We start from the raw sequence: 16,382 nt of genomic DNA on the forward strand, positions 1-16,382 counted from the left end.
CACTATGAATATTACCAGCACTATTAATATTACAAGAGCTGTGAATATTACCTGTACTATGAATATTTCTTGCACTATTAATATTACCTTCAATATGAATAATACCAGCACTATGAAAACTACCTCCACTAGGAATATTTCCAGCACTAGGAATATTACCAGCACTATGAATATTACCAGCACTATGAATATTACCAGCACTGTGAATATTACCAGCACTATGAATATTACCAGCACTATGAATATTTCCTGCACTATGAATATTACTTGCAGTATGAATATTACTTGCACTGTGAATGCTACCTGCACTATGAATATTACCTATCTTTCGAATATTAATTGTACTTTGAATAAAAGTGTGAGAATATTTCCCGCACTTTGAATATTACCTCAACTTGTCGGTTCTCTGAGCCATTCGTCTACATGAGAATACTGTGTCGACGCAAGTGGCCACTGATTATTCAACATCTTTCCAGATGATATCAGAAACAATACTGGGACAAGTACGGAAGTCTTCAAGAGGAAACTAAACAAGCATCCTCACCAGGTGCCAGGTCAACCAGGCTGTGATGAATATGTGGGTCAACGGGCTACCAGCAGTAACAGCGTGGTTGACCAGACAAGCACCAGAATAGCCTTGCCCACAGCCGGGCTCCAGGAGTACAGAAACTCTCGAAACTCACCAGACTTATATCTTTCCTACACTAAGAATATTACCTACACCATGAATAATACGTACACTCCAAATATTACCTGCCCAATGAATATTATCTCCACTATGACTATACCTGCACTATGAATATTACCTGCACTATGAATATTACCTGCACTATGAATATTACCTGCACTATGAATAATACCTACACTATGAATATTACCTGCACTATGAATATTACCTGCACTATGAATAATACCTACACTATGAATATTACCTGCACTATGAATATTACCTGCACTATGAATATTACCTGCACTATGAATAATACCTACACTATGAATATTACCTGCACTATGAATATTACCTACACTATGAATATTACCTGCACTATGAATATTACCTGCACTATGAATATTACCTACACTATGAATATTACCTGCACTATGAATATTACCTGCACTATGAATATTACCTACACTATGAATATTACCTGCACTATGAATATTACCTACACTATGAATATTACCTGCACTATGAATATTACCTGCACTATGAATATTACCTACACTAAGAATATTACCTGCACTATGAATATTACCTGCACTATGAATATTACCTACACTATGAATATTACCTGCACTATGAATATTACCTGCACTATGAATATTACCTGCACTATGAATATTACCTGCACTATGAATATTACCTACACTATGGATATTATCTGCACTATGAATATTACCTGCACTATGAATATTACCTGCACTGTGAATATTACCTACACTATGGATATTATCTGCACTATGAATATTACCTGCACTATGAATATTACCTGCACTATGAATATTACCTGCACTATGAGTATTACCTACACTATGGATATTATCTGCACTATGAATATTACCTGCACTATGAATATTACCTGCACTATGAATATTACCTACACTATGGATATTATCTGCACTATGAATATTACCTGCACTATGAATATTACCTGCACTATGAATATTACCTGCACTATGAATATTACCTACACTATGGATATTATCTGCACTATGAATATTACCTGCACTATGAATATTACCTGCACTATGAATATTATCTGCACTATGAATATTACCAACACTATGAATATTACCTACACTATGAATATTACCTGCACTATGAATATTACCTACACTATGAATATTACCTGCACTATGAATATTACCTGCACTATGAATATTACCTGCACTATGAATATTACCTGCACTATGAATATTACCTATACTATGAATATTACCTGCACTATGAATATTACCTACACTATGAATATTACTCTGCGTATTATGAAAACACTGGTACCAAAGTGGGATTTGAAATATCTAGATTGTCGTACTGGTTTGTTTAATTTTTGCCACCTATCTTAGGAAGAAATATTATTTATCGTCTTAGTAAAGACTATTTAAATAGTGGAAGTATGTGGTTTGAAATTAGCAGTAACATGTAACTTTTATTTTGAATTATGTGTAATATATATAAAAGAAATATGTTATTAAATTAGCAGTAATATACTAGATTTATGTCATATAAATATGGATTAGTTATGTAATTCAGTACTACTCGTGTGTATGCATTATAAATATATAATTTATATGTACTGGTAATTTACATAATTTATGTAGAAGCTGCAAATAAAATATTTATTCAAATTAAGGTACATTTAAAAGCTGGTGATGATGTTTGTGCTGCTCACTTACTGTTCTTGCTGTTCCTCCTGTTGAGCCTTGATGTTGCTTCTCCACTTGTGTTCATCCCTTAAGTCGCTGACAATACTGCTGTTGCTGCCGCCGCCACCGCTGCCGCCGCTTCTGTTGCTGCTGCGCCTTGTGGCGTGACGCTCCATGTGTATAAATACTTGAGAGTGAGAGATGCGGGAAGCACTTGCTTGGAGCCGCACCCACGACAGGTCAACCACTGTGTCAGGAGTCTGCTCAAGGTATCGTGACTCTCTTATGCCCGTGAGCTTTCTCTTTTTCTTGGTTGTGAGTTGGACCTGACTAGCTTGTGCTACTAGGTCGGATGCATTGCTCCTCTCTTAAGTGACGTGTCTGACCTCACTAGGTCAAGGCATTGGCTTAAGCCGGTGGGAGAATTGGAGCTGCCTCGCACAGGCCAGTAGGCCTGTTTCAGTGTTCCTTCTTTCTTATTTTCTTTCTTATGTCAGTAAGGGTTATGGTAGATATTTTAAGTGATAATTTTGCTCTCGAAATTCCTGTTGCTCAAGAAATTTTAAATATATGTCACAGTTCTGAAAAATAAGAATTATTAAAATGATAATGCTAGTTGTTCTAGTTATTGAATTCAATAATGAAAAATATTCATTAAAGTTATTGTAGACTTTAATGAAAATCCGTAATTTATAAAATCGTAAACAAATGGAATGGAACAATGAACAATATATGGACAGAATGAAATTCTTAAGATCTTCTTAGGTTTATAGGAAGGTATAGAATTATGCTGTATATATATATATATATATATATATATATATATATATATATATATATATATATATATATATATATATATATATATATATATATATATATATATATATATGTCGTGCCGTATATGTAAAACTGGTCAATTAGCAAAAAGTCATTTAAAATTAAGTCCTTTCTGAAATTTTCTCTTATACGTTTAAAGATATATTTTTTTCATTAATGTTAATATAAAAAATTTTAATTTTGCACCACAAGAACCTTAGAAAACTTACCTAACCTTATTATAAAAAGAGCAATTTATTTTAGCCTAACCCAACTAAATATATTTTAAATACGTTTACAATAATTTAATACTAAACGAACACAGTGAAATATATTTTTTTTCGTTAGGTTCAGAATGATTTTGGCGAAATTATTGCATACACAAATTTTCACTTGTCCTATATGGCAAGATGAGCGTTGCTATTTAAGCCAAGATGGCAAGTTCTGCCTATTCGGCACGACATATATATATATATATATATATATATATATATATATATATATATATATATATATATATATATATATATATATATATATATATATATATATATATATATATATATATATATATATATATATATATATTTTTTTTTATTTTTTATTATCACACTGGCCGATTCCCACCAAGGCAGGGTGGCCCGAAAAAGAAAAACTTTCACCATCATTCACTCCATCACTGTCTTGCCAGAAGGGTGCTTTACACTACAGTTTTTAAACTGCAACGTTAACACCCCTCCTTCAGAGTGCAGGCACTGTACTTCCCATCTCCAGGACTCAAGTCCGGCCTGCCGGTTTCCCTGAATCCCTTCATAAATGTTACTTTGCTCACACTCCAACAGCACGTCAAGTATTAAAAACCATTTGTCTCCATTCACTCCTATCAAACACGCTCATGCATGCCTGCTGGAAGTCCAAGCCCCTCGCACACAAAACCTCCTTTACCCCCTCCCTCCAACCTTTCCTAGGCCGACCCCTACCCCGCCTTCCTTCCACTACAGATTGATACACTCTTGAAGTCATTCTGTTTCGCTCCATTCTCTCTACATGTCCGAACCACCTCAACAACCCTTCCTCAGCCCTCTGGACAACAGTTTTGGTAATCCCGCACCTCCTCCTAACTTCCAAACTACGAATTCTCTGCATTATATTCACACCACACATTGCCCTCAGACATGACATCTCTACTGCCTCCAGCCTTCTCCTCGCTGCAACATTCATCACCCAAGCTTCACACCCATATAAGAGCGTTGGTAAAACTATACTCTCATACATTCCCCTCTTTGCCTCCAAGGACAAAGTTCTTTGTCTCCACAGACTCCTAAGTGCACCACTCACTCTTTTTCCCTCATCAATTCTATGATTCACCTCATCTTTCATAGACCCATCCGCTGACACGTCCACTCCCAAATATCTGAATACATTCACCTCCTCCATACTCTCTCCCTCCAATCTGATATTCAATCTTTCATCACCTAATCTTTTTGTTATCCTCATAACCTTACTCTTTCCTGTATTCACCTTCAATTTTCTTCTTTTGCACACCCTACCAAATTCATCCACCAATCTCTGCAACTTCTCTTCAGAATCTCCCAAGAGCACAGTGTCATCAGCAAAGAGCAGCTGTGACAACTCCCACTTTGTGTGTGATTCTTTATCTTTTAACTCCACGCCTCTTGCCAAGACCCTCGCATTTACTTCTCTTACAACCCCATCTATAAATATATTAAACAACCACGGTGACATCACACATCCTTGTCTAAGGCCTACTTTTACTGGGAAAAAATTTCCCTCTTTCCTACATACTCTAACTTGAGCCTCACTATCCTCGTAAAAACTCTTCACTGCTTTCAGTAACCTACCTCCTACACCAAACACTTGCAACATCTGCCACATTGCCCCCCTATCCACTCTGTCATACGCCTTTTCCAAATCCATAAATGCCACGAAGACCTCTTTAGCCTTATCTAAATACTGTTCACTTATATGTTTCACTGTAAACACCTGGTCCACACACCCCCTACCTTTCCTAAAGCCTCCTTGTTCATCTGCTATCCTATTCTCCGTCTTACTCTTAATTCTTTCAATTATAACTCTACCATACACTTTACCAGGTACACTCAACAGACTTATCCCCCTATAATTTTTGCACTCTCTTTTATCCCCTTTGCCTTTATACAAAGGAACTATGCATGCTCTCTGCCAATCCCTAGGTACCTTACCCTCTTCCATACATTTATTAAATAATTGCACCAACCACTCCAAAACTATATCCCCACCTGCTTTTAACATTTCTATCTTTATCCCATCAATCCCGGCTGCCTTACCCCCTTTCATTTTACCTACTGCCTCACGAACTTCCCCCACACTCACAACTGGCTCTTCCTCACTCCTACAAGATGTTATTCCTCCTTGCCCTATACACGAAATCACAGCTTCCCTATCTTCATCAACATTTAACAATTCCTCAAAATATTCCCTCCATCTTCCCAATACCTCTAACTCTCCATTTAATAACTCTCCTCTCCTATTTTTAACTGACAAATCCATTTGTTCTCTAGGCTTTCTTAACTTGTTAATCTCACTCCAAAACTTTTTCTTATTTTCAACAAAATTTGTTGATAACATCTCACCCACTCTCTCATTTGCTCTCTTTTTACATTGCTTCACCACTCTCTTAACCTCTCTCTTTTTCTCCATATACTCTTCCCTCCTTGCATCACTTCTACTTTGTAAAAACTTCTCATATGCTAACTTTTTCTCCCTTACTACTCTCTTTACATCATCATTCCACCAATCGCTCCTCTTCCCTCCTGCACCCACTTTCCTGTAACCACAAACTTCTGCTGAACACTCTAACACTACATTTTTAATCCTACCCCACACCTCTTCGACCCCATTGCCTATGCTCTCATTTGTCCATCTATCCTCCAATAGCTGTTTATATCTTACCCTAACTGCCTCCTCTTTTAGTTTATAAACCTTCACCTCTCTCTTCCCTGATGCTTCTATTCTCCTTGTATCCCATCTACCTTTTACTCTCAGTGTAGCTACAACTAGAAAGTGATCTGATATATCTGTGGCCCCTCTATAAACATGTATATCCTGAAGTCTACTTAACAGTCTTTTATCTACCAATACATAATCCAACAAACTACTGTCATTTCGCCCTACATCATATCTTGTATACTTATTTATCCTCTTTTTCTTAAAATATGTATTACCTATAACTAAACCCCTTTCTATACAAAGTTCAATCAAAGGGCTCCCATTATCATTTACACCTGGCACCCCAAACTTACCAACCACACCCTCTCTAAAAGTTTCTCCTACTTTAGCATTCAGGTCCCCTACCACAATTACTCTCTCACTTGGTTCAAAGGCTCCTATACATTCACTTAACATCTCCCAAAATCTCTCTCTCTCCTCTGCATTCCTCTCTTCTCCAGGTGCATACACCCTTATTATGACCCACTTCTCGCATCCAACCTTTACTTTAATCCACATAATTCTTGAATTTACACATTCATATTCTCTCTTCTCCTTCCATAACTGATCATTTAACATTACTGCTACCCCTTCCTTTGCTCTAACTCTCTCAGATACTCCAGATTTAATCCCATTTATTTCCCCCCACTGAAACTCTCCTACCCCCTTCAGCTTTGTTTCGCTTAGAGCCAGGACATCCAACTTCTTTTCATTCATAACATCAGCAATCATCTGTTTCTTGTCATCCGCACTACATCCACGCACATTTAAGCAACCCAGTTTTATAAAGTTTTTCTTCTTCTCTTTTTTAATAAATGTATACAGGAGAAGGGGTTACTAGCCCATTGCTCCCGGCATTTTAGTCGCCTCATACGACACGCATGGCTTACGGAGGAAAGGTTCTTTTCCACTTCCCCATGGACAATAGAAGAAATAAAAAGGGACAAGAGCTATTAAGAAAAAGGAGAAAAACCTAGATGTATGTATATATATATATGCATGTGTGTGTCTGTGAAGTGTGACCAAAGTGTAAGTAGGAGTAGCAAGATATCCCTGTTATCTAGCGTGTTTATGAGACAGAAAAAGAAACCATATATATATATATATATATATATATATATATATATATATATATATATATATATATATATATATATATATATATATATATATATATATATATATATATATATATATATATATATATATATATATATGCAATAAGATCACAGTAAACAGGTGATTTCAAAATATGCAAAACAACCACTCTGAAAGAATAGAGAAATTCCAAGCGCTTTCGTGATTACTCACTCGTGAGTAGTCACGAAAGCGCTTGGAATTTCTCTATTCTTTCAGAGTGGTTGTTTTGCATATATATATATATATATATATATATATATATATATATATATATATATATATATATATATATATATATATATATATATATATATATATATATATATATATATATATATATATATATATGATGTACCAAATAAGCTGAGGTTACCGAATAGGCTGAAGTCTGTTAAAAATTAAGCTTTTATATAAAAATTCTTTACAGATTTATAATTTTTTTTCATTAAATATGACATAATAGTTATAATTTTTGAACTAAAATTAATATAAAAACCTCACCTAACTTCCCAATAACTAACGAAATTTTTTAGATAAATTCCGCTATATATATATCATAGATTAATTTGTGTTTATTTACTGTTCCTTAAAATCAATGAAACTCATATAAACAACAATGATAAATGGTAAATCCATTGTCTCCTCTGATGAGCAATCTGTTTATGAAATTTTTCGAGGCTTTACTGTTGAAATTTCCTTGTAAAGATAGATGGTTCGGTTATGTGGGTGATATCTTGTGCGTGTGGCTGAATTATGTGACTTTGGCTACATGTTTGCCGAGTGTCAATGTCTTGGTCCCATCTATAAAATTGACTGTGGAGAAAGAAGCGGAATCTAAACTCCCTTTGCTAGATGTGTTGCTACACCGTGTTAACAGAAACTTCGGGTTTACAGTGTATATGAAGGCCAGTAATGTGTGCTCGTACATCCACTATTATTCCAACCGTATGGCCAGAGTGAAAAGAAGTTCTTACTTACTGTATTTCTGAGAGTTTACCGAGTATGTAGCCCTGAATTTCTCAATGAGGAAATTAGGAAAATATTGCATAAAGCCACGATATTGTGGTACCCTAAAGATTTTGTGGAATCAGCGATGCTGGCAGTTATAAACTTACCATAGAACTGAACCAAAGATAACACTTCAGATCAAGAATGTGTTGGTTCTCCCATACTATGAGAATTTATCTGTCCTGCAGAATGTTCTTGAAAGATTTAACATTCAAGTAATTTTTTAGAATTCCCGGATTGTTAAAGACATTTTGATAAAGAATTCTCCACAACATTGTGTTGGTGATGTGTTTAGAATAGGTTGATATAAGTGCAACTTTTCTTAAGTGGAAGATAATGACAAACATTTAGAAATTACGTTATTACAACACAAATATTTGATACGAACTGCCCAAGAATCAAATGCAATTTTTCAGCCACATCAGTCTGGAATAACATGGCAAATTGACCAAAGCTAAAGTCATTGTTCTTGTTCCACATGGCTTGGACGGAACATTGTAGAATCTGCTATCATAAAACATGATAAACTTTCATTATATTATAATAGTGGCAGCTTATTCACATTAGATTCGTTTATAGTGGAGGCTATAGTCTATAGCCTCCACTATAGGACTCCTATACAAATGCAATGGATTGTCTTTTATCTAGAACACAGAGGAATTAGGGCCTATTAGGCCCTAATTTTGGCCTTAATTTGGCCCTATTTGACCAGCATCCGCCTCAGAATCTTATGCGATAAACTATGGCCATCTTCCTTTAGGATTAACTACAGATGTCTTGAACTTTTGGGATAAACTATGGTCGTATTCCCTTTCGATAAACTACAGATCTCTCCCCCTTTATATGTGTTCCCTCTAAATCAGTCGGCAGTGGACGCGTTTTCTAATGTATGGATAAATACTTAATTAATTGTAAGATATCTGTTAGTTAGGAGGAGGTGCGGGATTACCAAAACTGTTGTCCAGAGGGCTGAGGAAGGGTTGTTGAGGTGGTTCGGACATGTAGAGAGAATGGAGCGAAACAGAGTGACTTCAAGAGTGTATCAGTCTGTAGTGAAAGGAAGGAGGGGTAGGGGTCGGCCTAGGAAAGGTTGGAGGGAGGGGGTAAAGGAGGTTTTGTGTGCGAGGGGCTTGGACTTCCAGCAGGCATGCGTGAGCGTGTTTGATAGGAGTGAATGGAGACAAATGGTTTTTAATACTTGACGTGCTGTTGGAGTGTGAGCAAAGTAACATTTATGAAGGGGTTCAGGGAAACCGGCAGGCCGGACTTGAGTCCTGGAGATGGGAAGTACAGTGCCTGCACTCTGAAGGAGGGGTGTTAATGTTGCAGTTTAAAAACTGTAGTGTAAAGCACCCTTCTGGCAAGACAGTGATGGAGTGAATGATGGTGAAATTTTTCTTTTTCGGGCCACCCTGCCTTGGTGGGAATCGGCCAGTGTGATAATAAAAAAAATAATAATAATAATCTACATGACCCACGAAATCGTAATGACACGATTGCAAACAAACTATACCACGGGTGGGATGTGAACCAGCGAGTTCAAACCCCACCCGTGGTATGGTTTGTCAGATTTCTATCTATACACAGATAATATTCGTTGAGCAGGTAATATTTAGAGTGTACGTATTATTCATGGTGTAGGTAATATTCTTAGTGTAGGAAATATTCATATTACCTTAGATATGTCATATCGAAGTTGACCGAATTTTAGATAATTGTCATGTCACTAGTGTTGCGCTCGTCGGGTTACCACTACGATATTAGTGCTTGTGGGCTGGTGGTCTTATAATGCCTTAAAAACATTCAGTCTTTTATGGCACTAGGAACTCAGTATTGGAATGCCTGGGGCACTGGGTATTGGTTGGTATGCCTGGGGCACTGGGTACTGGTTGGTATGCCTGGGACGCTGGGTACTGGTTGGTATGATGAGGCACTGGAAACTGGTTGGTGTGCCTGGGACACTGGGTACTGGTTGGTATGCCTGGGACACAGGGTGCTGGTTTGTATGCCTCGGGCACTGGGAACTGGTTGGTATGCCTGGGACACTGGGTACTGGTTGGTATGCCTGGGGCACTGGGTACTGGTTGGTATGCCTCGGCACTGGGTACTGGTTGGCATGCCTCGGCACTGGGTACGGGTTGGTATGCCTCGGGCTCTGGGTACTGGTTGGTATGCCTGGGACACTGGGTACTGGTTTGTATGCCTGGGGCACTGGGTACTGGTTGGTATGCCTCGGCACTGGGTACTGGTTGGTATGCCTCGGCACTGGGTACTGGTTGGTATGCCTCGGGCTCTGGGTACTGGTTGGTATGCCTGGGACACTGGGTACTGGTTTGCATTCCGGGAGCACTGGGTATTGGTTGGTATCCCTGGGGCACTGGGAACTGGTTGGTATGCCTGGGACACGGGAGCGGTTGGTATACCTAGGACACCGGGTACTGGTTGGTATGCCTGGGACGCTGGGTACTGGTTGGTATGCCTGGGACACCGGATACTGGTTGGTATTCCTGGGGTACTTATTCTCTACTGCTTCCCTCTTCCCACATTCAAGCAAAAATGATCTCTGTAATTGTTTGCTTCGACTTACTCTTTCTCCCAACATTGCAAGCTCCTGATGATGCGTTGATTACAACACTAAAGGCCTAGAGCTATCATTCAACTCGCCGGTTGTTGTTACACACAGACACACACACCCCTCCCCACTACTCTCCCACATAGCCACAGTTCCTCCTCTTCCTCCCCCCCCCCCACACTCTGACATACACAATACTAACCTAACATACAGAATTACATAGGTTTCCCACTCTGAGGCAATCAGGATAAAACAAAAATGGGTTGCCAGAGAGCAACAAGAAAAACCAAGGGACAGGAGGAGGAAACTGCAAAGGAAGATTGGGCAGCAGAGCTCACAAAAAGGGAACATGAATGGGAAAAGAAACTAGAAGAACTTAGCATGAGAATGGAAGAGAGGATAGACATGGAAAGCAGGAAGTGGGAGGTGCAAGTCAAAGCAGCAGAGTCCAGGATACAGAGTTTAGAAGAGGAACTGAAAAATCTGAAACAGCCTAAAGAACTAAAGAACATTTTGCGATTGTCAACAGAGACTGCTACCTCAGTCACAAATAAGGGGACTGTAGGGAAAGAAGGAGCAAAGCTGCATGTAGAAGCTCAATCAGTGGAGACTGTAGTAAATGAAAGAGCTAAGCTATATGTGGAGGCCCTAACAGACCACAGCAGAGCCCAGGGAAAGCCGAGAAGGGAAAATGACAGGCCACTGAGCCCAAGTACATTAACTAGTGAAACTGAAGAAAGGAAAGCTGAAATGGAGGAAATCAAATTGAATGAGGGGATACACAGGGATATGCAGTGGGAGAATGAAAGGGTGAGGTCAGTCTTTGTGTATGGGCTCCAGGAAGTTGAAGGGGAAACGTATGAAGCAAGAAAACAAGGGGAAAAAAAAACAATTGAAAGCATCATGAAACCAATAGGAGAAGACGACATGACCCAGCAGGAAAATTTTCGGAGAATAGGGGGGTTTGTACAAAAAAGAACCCGGCCAGTGAAAGTGACATTCAAGGCAGAATCGACTCGGAACAGGATCCTGCAGGATAAAGCACGATTAAGGGACATGCTGGCATACAGGAAGGTGTATCTCGACCGCGACAGAACACAAGCAGAAAGGCAGAAACTGAGAGAGATGGTACAAAGGCGAAAGGAGGAAAGAGAGGGGATGGAGAAGACAGAAAGGAGATCCCAGATACAGGAAGATCAAATACAGCCTCCCTCACAACTTCCTATAGAAGCCTCCCAACCAGGTCAATCCCAGTGCAACCAAACACTCTAAACCAAAACACCCATGCCACATCCAGTGCCCCCACCTACTGCATTACTAACTCCACCCCCACAGCAACCACCCATAGTTCCTTATCAGGTCACCCACTTCCCCAACCCCAATACACCTCCCAGACCACAATCTTAGAAAAGAAGTTGAAGGTGTGGTATACAAATGCAGATGGAATAACAAATAAGTATGAAGAGTGGCACGAAAGAATCAAGGAGACATCCCCAGACATAATAGCACTCACAGAAACAAACTCACCAGAATAATAACAGATTCAATCTTTCCATCCGGATATCAAATCCTCAGGAAAGACAGAGGGAGGAGAGGGGGAGAAGGAGTTGCACTGCTCATTAAAAACCAGTGGGGGTTTGAGAAAATGGAAGGAATGGACTGCACGGGCGAAAGGGACTATTTAGTAGGAACAATCCAGTCTGAGGGACATAAGGTGATAATTGCAGTAATGTACAACCCATCACAGAACTGCAGGAGGCTAAGAGAAGAATACGATGAGAGCAAGAGAGCAATGGTCGACACACTAGCCGAGGTGGCCAGGAGAGCACACATGAGGGGAACAAAGTTACTAGTTATGGGTGATTTCAATCACAAGGAGAATGACTTGGAAAACCTGGAGCCCCATGGGGGTCCCGAAACATGGAGAGCCAAGATGATGGATGTGGTACTGGAAAACTTCATGCATCAATATGTTAGAGACACTACCAGAGAGAGAGGAGAGGATGAACCAGCAAGACTGGACCTTGTATTCACCTTGAGTAGTTCTTACATCGAGGATGTCATGTATGAAAGGCCCCTGGGAGCTAGTGATCATGTGGTTCTGTGCTTCGACTACATAGTTGAGCTCCAAGTGGAGAGAGCAGCAGGAACAGGGTGGGAAAAACCAAACTACAAAAGGGGGAACTACTTAGGCATGAGGAACTTCTTTCAAGACATTCAGAGGGAGAGGGAACTGACAGGAAAACAAGTACAAGAAATGATGGACTATGTCGCAACAAAATGCAAGGAGGCAGAGGAGAGGTTTGTTCCCAAGGGAAACAGAAATAATGGGAAGAACAGAACGAGTCCTTGGTTCACCCAAAAGGTGTAGGGAGGCAAAAACTAGGTGTACTAGAGAATGGAAAAGGTACAGAAGACAGAGAACTCAGGAAAATAAAGAGATTAGCCGAAGAGCCAGAAACGAATATGCACAGATAAGAAGGGAGGCTCAGCGGCAATACGAAAATGACATAGCATCGAAAGTCAAGACTGACCCGAAGCTGTTGTACAGCCCCATCAGGAGGAAAACAACAGTCAAGGACCAGGTAATCAGACTGAGGAAGGGTGATGGGGAATTCACAAGAAACGACCGAGAGGTATGTCAGGAGCTCAACACGAGAATTAAAGGAGTATTTACAGTGGAAACTAGTAGGACTCCAGGAAATCAGAGCAGGGGGGTGCACCAGCAAGTGCTGGATGAGGTACATATAACCAAGGAGGAGGTGAAGAAGCTGCTGTGCGAACTTGACACCTCAAAGGCGGTGGGACCAGACAACATCTCTCCGTGGGTCCTTAAAGAGGGAGCAGAGATATTGTGTGTACCATTAACAAAGATCTTCAACACATCATTTGAAACTGGGCAACTCCACGAGGTATGGAAGATGGCAAATGTAGTCCCAATTTTTAAAAAGAGAGACAGACATGAGGCACTAAACTACAGACCTGTATCACTAACGTGTATAGTATGCAAGGTCATGGAGAAGATCATCAGGAGGAGAGTGGTGGAGCACCTGGAAAGAAACAAGTGTATAATTGACAACCAGCATGGTTTCAGGGAGGGAAAATCCTGTGTCACAAACCTACTAGAGTTTTATGACAAGGTGACAGAAGTAAGACAAGAGAGAGAGGGGTGGATCGACTGCATTTTTTTGGACTGCAAGAAGGCCTTCGACACAGTTCCTCACAAGAGGTTATTGCAAAAGCCAAAGGATCAGGCACACATAACAGGAAAGGCACTGCAATGGATCAGAGAATACCTGACAGGGAGGCAGCAACGAGCCATGGGACGTGACGAGGTGTCAGAGTGGGCGCCTGTGACAAGCGGGATTCCACAGGGGTCATTCCTAGAACCTGTGCTGTTCTTGGTATATGTGAATGACATAACGGAAGGGATAGACTCAGAAGTGTCCTTGTTTGCGGATGATGTGAAGTTAATGAGAAGAATCAAATCGGATGAGGATCAGGCAGGACTACAAAGAGACCTGGACAGGCTACAAGCCTGGTCCAGCAATTGGCTCCTTGAGTTTAACCCTGCCAAATGCAAAGTCATGAATATTGGGGAAGGGCAAAGAAGACCGCAGACACAATATAGTTTAGATGGCCAAAGTCTGCTAACCTCACTCAAGGAAAAAGATCTGCGGGTGAATATAACACCGAGCATATCTCCTGAGGCGCACATCAATCAGATAACTGCTGCAGCATACGGGCGCCTTGCAAACCTACGGATAGCGTTCCGATACCTCAGTAAGGATTCGTTTAAGACTCTGTATACCATTTACGTCAGGCTCATACTGGAGTATGCAGTACCAGTTTGGAATCCACACCTAGTCAAGCACGTCAAGAAATTAGAGAAAGTGCAAAGGTTTACAACAAGACTAGTCCCAGAGCTACGGGGATTGTCCTACGAAGAAAGGTTGAGGGAAATCGGCCTGACGACACTGGAGGACAGGAGGGTCAGGGGAGACATGATAACGACATATAAAATACTGCGCGGAATAGACGAGGTGGACAAAGACTGGATGTTTCAGAGATGGGACACAGACACAAGAGGTCACAATTGGAAGTTGAAGACTCAGATGAATCAAAGGGATGTTAGGAAGTATTTCTTCAGTCATAGAGTAGTCAAGCCATGGAATAGCCTAGAAAGTGAAGTAGTGGAGGCGGGAACCATACATAGTTTTAAGGCGATGTATGATAAAGCTCATGGAGCAGGGAGAGAGAGGACCTAGTAGCAATCAGTGAAGAGGCGGGGCCAGGAGCTATGACTCGACCCCTGCAACCACAAATAAGTGAGTACAAATAGGTGAGTACACACACACACACACACACACACAGGACCTTGTACACTGTGTTCCTTAGGCCCATATTGAAGTATGCGGCACCAGTTTGGAACCCACACCTAGCCAAGCACTTAAGGAAACTAGAGAAAATTTGCAACAAGACTAGTCCCGGAGCTAAGAGGTATGTCCTACGAGGAGAGGTTAACGGAAATCGACCTGACGGCACTTGGGCACAGGAGAGATTCAAATTCAAATTCAAAGTTTATTCTCTGTAAGGATTACAATGCTGAGTTTACAGAAATTTGGTTATTGTGTGGTTTACATGTAGTAAAATTGTGATTACAGAGTGTACCACTAGAACGCTTAGCATGGCTAGGCATTTCGGGCAGATAGGGAGGAGATAATAACAACATATAAAATACTGAGAGTGTTGCAACCCCTGAATGGGTTACAATGATTATTATATATATGTAATGTATATTATCTTTTCATATAATTTTATATTGCTTATATTTGCGATAATAGCTAAATCGCAAATGTATGACTTTATATTATTATTTGACTGTTATATTCTTAATTGACTTATGTTGTTAGGATGTACATAAAATGTGCTCAGTTAGTCTTGATTGTCAAACTACTGTAATTATCGCTTGTCGCTCGTTATACTGCCGGCTTCTGAGCTGCGCTGTCCACGTAGCTATCACGTGATCGAGGGGGGGGTGTCCTCACCTCTCGTGAGGTATTCAGTCTGCTGGAGACTCGCTTGGTGGTTGGACAGATTGTCTGTCTCATTATTCTTGTTAGTTCTGTAGAACTCTGTTCTCAGAACATTGTATAGACTTTGTGATTTTCGACGTTGTACTGAGGTTGTGTGTCGCTTAGACACTCTGAGTATCTCAGGTCCTTAGCTATAGCTTCTGACCTAATTTTGTACTGGTTCCTGTGTATTGTCACAGTCACAGTTTTTCCTATGCTGAACGTAGATTCAGTATTATGGGAGTTGTAACTTTTGTGGAGGATCTGCAGATGGTCCCTACTTAAAACATAAGATTAAAACAACATAAATATAGCATTAGAACTGGACAAGATTCCAATGCTCTATTTATTCATGTAAGAGATTTTAACCATCCAATTGATTTTCAAAAAGTTGAGAAAGTAGTATCAAGCAA

Source organism: Cherax quadricarinatus, chromosome 16 (genome assembly GCF_038502225.1).
Source record: "Cherax quadricarinatus isolate ZL_2023a chromosome 16, ASM3850222v1, whole genome shotgun sequence".
Lineage (NCBI taxonomy): Eukaryota > Metazoa > Arthropoda > Malacostraca > Decapoda > Parastacidae > Cherax > Cherax quadricarinatus.